The following is a 6000-nucleotide window of genomic DNA, read 5'->3' as shown; positions in this document are numbered from 1 at the left end:
TTTAATATACATACATACATACATAAAATCTTTTTAAAATTCTGGTAAGAACACTTAACATGAGATCTACTCTCGACAATTTTTTTAAAAAGGTTTATTTATTTGAGAGGGAGAGAGAATCTTTTTTTCCCCTCTCTCTTTGAAAAAAATTTTTTATTTAAATTCAATTTACTCCAGCTGGAGTGGTGGGGGGTGGGAGGGATGGAGTGGTTGGGTGATAGACATTGGGGAGGGTATGTGCTATGGTGAGCGCTGTGAATTGTGTAAGACTGTTGAATCAGAGACCTGTACCTCTGAAACAAATAATACATTATATGTTAAAAAAAAAAAAAAAGAAGAAGAAGAAGAAGATAGCAGGAAGGGAAGAATGAAGGGGGGGAAATCGGAGGGGGAGACGAACCATGAGAGACTATGGACTCAGAAACAGTGAGGGTTCTAGAGGGGAGAGGGGTGGGGGATAGGTTAACCTGGTGATGGGTATTAAGGAGGGCACATACTGCATGGAGCACTGGGTGTTATACGCAAACAATGAATCATGGAACACTACATCAAAAACTAATGATGTAACGTATGGTGATTAAGATAACATAATAATAAAAAAATAAAAATAAATAAATTCAATTTACTTAACATGTAGTGTATTATCAGTTTCAGGGGTAGAATTTAGTGATTCATGAGTTGCATATAACACCCAGTAGAGGGAGAGAGAATCTTAAGCACACTCTGCACTGAGCGCAGAGCCTGACTTGGGGCTTGATCTCACAAACCTGAGATCACTACCTGAGCCGAAACCAAGAGTCAGACGCTTACTGACTGTGCCACCCAGGTGCTCCTTGACAAATTTTTAAGTACACATTATTGTTGACTAGAAGTACAATATTGTACAACCAGATCTCTAGAGTTTATTCATCTTGTTTAGCTGAATATGTATGTTGATTAGCAACTCCCCATTTACCCTTCCTCCCATTCCCTGGTAACCACTGTTTCACTCTTTGAGTCTTTGAGTTTGACTATTTTAGATACCTCATATAAGTAGAATCATGTAGAATTTTTCTGTGACTAGCTTATTTCACTTAGCTTCACTTCACTTATTTCTCTATTCTTAAAGGTTCACCCATGTTGTCACATATTTCAGATTTCCTTTTTTAAGGCTGAATAGTATTCTTATATGTATATGCCACACATTCTTTATCCATTTATCTATCAATGTACATTTAGCTTGTTTCCACATCTTGGTTATTGTGACTAATGCTGCAATGAACATAAGAGTGCTAATACCTACATAAGATTCTGATTGAATTTCTTTGGATAAATTCCCAGAGTAGGATTGTTGGATCATATGATAGTTCTATTTTTAATATTTTGAGGGATCTCCATATAGTTTCCCATGCATTGTTTTGCATTCCCACCAACACTGTGCAAGAGTTCCAGTTTCTCCACAACCTCGCCAACCTTTGTTGTGTTTTGTCTTTTTGATGATAGCCATCTTGACAGGTATGAGGTGATAACTCATTGTAGTTTTGATTTGCATTTCCCTGATGATTAGTAACAATGAGCATTTTTTCATATGCCTGTTGGCCTTTTGTATGTTTTCTTTGGAAAAATGTCTATTCAAGTTCTTATCCCATTTTTTTTTTTGGCTTTTTTTTACTTTTATTCCAATTAATTAACATATAGTCTTATATTAGTTTCAGTTGTACAATATAGTGATTCAACAATTCTATACATCACTCATCATGACAAGTGCACTCCTTAGTCCCTATCACTTATTTAACCCATTCCCCCACCCACTTCCCCTCTGGTAACCATCATTTTGTTCTCTATGATAGGGTCTGTTTCTTGATTTCTCACTTTCTCTCTTTTCCTTCTACTCTTTTGATTTGTTTCTTAAATTACATATATGAGTGAAATCATATAGTATTTGTCTTTCTCCGACTGACTTATTTCACTGAGCATTACCCTCTCTAGCTCCATCCATGTTGTTGCAAATGTCAAGATTTCATTCTTTTTTATGGCTAAATAATATTCCATTGCGCATACACACACACACACACACACACACACACACACACACACACACATATCTTCTTTATCCACTCATCAATAGATGGACCCTTAGGCTGCTTCTATATCTTGGCTATTGTAAATAATGTTGCTATAAACATAGGGATGCATGTATCCCTTTGAATTAGTGTTTTTATATTCTTTGGGTAAATACCCAGTAATGCATTTGCTGGATTATAGTGTAGATCTTTTTAACTTCTTTAGGAACCCCCACACTGTTTTGTACAGTGGCTGCACCTGTTTGCATTCCCACCAATAGTACATAGGATTCCTTTTTCTCCACATCTACCCAAACACTTGTTTCTTGTGTTGTTGATTTTAGCCATTCTAACAGGTGTGAGGTGATATCTCATTGTAATTTTGATTTGCATTTCCCTGATGGTCTAAGTGATGATGAGCATTTTTAATGTGTCTGTTGGCCATCTCTATGTCTTCTTTGGAGAAATGTCTGTTCATGTCTTCTGTCCATTTTTTAATTGATTTATTTAATTTTTTTTTTGGTGTTGCATAAGTTCTTTATATATTTTGAATACTAACCCTTTATCAGATATGTCATTTGAAAATATCTTCTCCCATTCCATAGGTTGCCTTTTAGTTTTGTTGATTGTTTCCTTTGCTGTGCAGAAGCTTTTTATTTTGATGTAGTCTCAATAGTTTAGTTTTGCTTTTGTTTTCCTTGCCTCAAGAGACATATCTAGAAAAAAGCTGCTATGGCTGGTATCAAAGAGGTTACTGCCTATGTTCTCTTCTAAGATTTTTATGGTTTTAGGTTTCATATTTAGATCTTTAATCCATTTTGAATTGATTTTTGTATATAGCGTAAGAAAGTGGTCCAGTTTCATTCTTTTGCTGTCCAGTTTTCCCAACACCATATGTTGAAGAGACTGTCTTTTTCCCATTGGATATCCTTTCCTGCCTTGTCTAAGATTAATTGGCCATAGAGTTGTGGTCAAGTTCTTAGACCATTTTTAATTAATAGTTAATAGTTCTTTCACTTTTGAGTTCTAGTACTTCCTTGGAGATTTTGGAGATTAACCCCTTTTCAGATATATGATTTGCAAATATTTTCTTCCATTTCATAGGCTGCCTTTTCACTCTGTTGTTGCTATTGCTGTTCACAAGCCTTTTACTTTGATGTAGTCCCACTTATTTATTTTTGTTTATATTGCCTATGCTTTTGACGTCATATCCATAAAAGCCATTGCCAAGACCAATGCCATGAAGCTCTTCCCCTTTGTGTTCTTCTAGAAATTTTAGTTTGGGGTCTTACATCTAAAGTCTTTAATTCGGGTGTGTGGGTGGCTCAGTCGTTAAGCATCTGCCTTTGGCTCAGGTCATGATCCCAGCGTCCTGGGATCAAGTCCCACATCGGGCTCCCTGCTCTGCGGGAAGCCTGCTTCTCCCTCTCCCACTCCCCCTGCTTGTGTTCCTGCTCTCGCTATGTCTCTCTCTGTCAAATAAATAAATAAAATCTTTAAAAATAAATAAATAAAGTCTTTAATTCATTTTGAATTGATTTTTGTGTATGGTGTAAGGTAAGAGTCCAATGTCATTCTTTTGCATGTGGATATCCAGTTTTCCATCACCATATGTTTAAGAAACTACACTTTCTCAATTGTGTTTTCTTGGGGGCCCTTGTTGAAGATGAGTTGACCTTATATGTGGTGATTTGTTTCTGAACTCTCTATTCTGTTCTATTAGTCTATATGACTATCTTTATGTTAATAGTACCATACTGTTTTGATTACTGTAGCTTTATAATATATTTTGAAATCAGAGAGTGTAAAGCCTCCAGTTGTTTTTTTTTTAAATTTATTTGAGAGAGTGAGCAAGAGAGAGAGAGTGAAAGTATGAATGGGGGTAAGGGGCAGAAGGAAGGGGAGAAGCAGAATCTCCCACTGAACAGGGAGCCCAACGTGGGGCTCCATCCCAGGACCCTGGGATCATGGCCTGAGCCGAGGGCAGATGCTTAACCTACTGAGCCACCCAGGTGCCCCAAGCCTCCAGGTTTTTTTTTTTTTTTTTTTTTAAAGATTTTATTTTATTTATTTGACAGAGAGAGAAACAGCTAGAGAGGGAACACAAGCAGGGGGAGTGGGAGAGGGAGAAGCAGGCTCCCGGCTGAGCAGAGAGCCCAATGTGGGGCTCGATCCCAGGACCCTGGGATCATGACCTGAGCCAAAGGCAGACGCTTAACGACTGAGCCACCCAGGCGCCCCTCCAAGCCTCCAGTTTTGTTGTCTTTCTCAAGATTGGTTTGGTTACATGTGGTCTTTTGTGCTTCCATATGAATTTTAGAATTTTCTTCTATTACTGTAAAAAAATGTGTCTCTAAGAGTTCAGCTAGATTCCACATATAAGTGATATCATACAGTATTTGTCTTTCTCTGTCTGGCTTATTTCACTTAGCATAATGTCCTCAAGTTCCATCCATGTTATCACAAACGGCAAGATTTCCTTCTTTATCATGGCTGAACAATTTTATATTGTGTGTGTGTTACATATATAAATATATATATATGCTACATTTTATTTATCCATTAATCTGTAGATGGACGGTGGTTACCAGGGACCGGATGTTGGGGGAAATGGGGAGATGTTGGTCAAAGGGTACAAACTTCCAATTATGACTTATAATGAATAAGTTCTGTGAATCTAATGTATAACATGGTAGTTATAGTTAATAATACAATGTTATATACTTAAAAAGGTTGCTAAGAGAGTAGATCTTGAATGTTCTCACTACAAATAGAAATGGTAATTCTGTGAGGTGATGGAAGTGTTATCTAATGCTACTGCGGTAATCATTTTGCAATATATATTGTATCAAATCAGTATGTTGTACATCTTAAACTTACACAATGTTATATGTCAATTATATGTCACTAATGCTAGAAGGAAGTAAAAATAAAAATAAATAAAACCCCCAAGAATATAAAACATTTAAAAACACATGTAAAATAGCTTATGGGTCAAAGAAGAAATCATATTGAAAATTAAAAAATACTTAGAATTGGGTAAGTGAAAATGCTACATACCAAAACCTGTGGGATGTGAAGAAGTGGTCCTTTTGGCATTTTATAGATTTAAAGTTTGTATTAGAGAAGGAAGGCTGAAAAATAAGATAAAGATTTCACTTAAATTAGAAAAGGAACAACAGAATAAAACCCAAAGAAAACAGAAGGCAGAAGGAAGGAAATAATAAGAGCAGAATTCAATGAAAGAGAAAGCTAAGATACAATAAAGAGAAAAAAATAAGTTCAGAAATTGGTTCTATGAAAATCTTAAAATAGAAAACATTTGGAAAAAATTTCAAGGAAAGAGGAAAGCACACCTAAGCAATATCATGAATGAGAAAGAAAACATAACTATAGTTACATTAGAAATGTGAAAGATAACAAGAAAAATATTATCAATAATTTTATGCCCATAAAGTTGAAATGCACTAAAAATTGAGAATATGTGTGACAATATAGACCACCTAGGTCAACTTGACTTAGATGGTTGTTCAAGGAAATTTTGCCTGGAATGGATGTTACTATAAATAGTAATTAATTTCAGTTCTTTAGAAAATTCCCACAGATCAATTTATCTGAGACAGTAGACTATTCACTTCCACAATTAGCTTGCAGGTATCCACGATTTACACTTGCAACAAGTGACAACAAAAGTCACTTCAAGATCCTTTTTCTTTGTCACCAAATTTTAAATAATTATAACACATATTTGCCTGATCCCAGTCATCTCCTTGCCTTGAAAGACCCATCTTAAACCACCTGAACTCAGAATCCAAAACTCAATCAGTATTCCATTTCTGACTTCCCCTTTCTGATACATTGCTAAAATTCAGCCAGGTAGTGTTCTCTCTTACTGAAATAACATCTTTTTTGTTGTTATTTATTTATTTATTTATTTATTATTAACATATAATGTATT

The sequence above is a fragment of the Phoca vitulina genome, unplaced genomic scaffold (assembly GCF_004348235.1).
Source record: "Phoca vitulina isolate PV1807 unplaced genomic scaffold, GSC_HSeal_1.0 scaffold23, whole genome shotgun sequence".
NCBI lineage: Eukaryota > Metazoa > Chordata > Mammalia > Carnivora > Phocidae > Phoca > Phoca vitulina.
Note: the sequence above shows the minus strand (reverse complement) of the source record.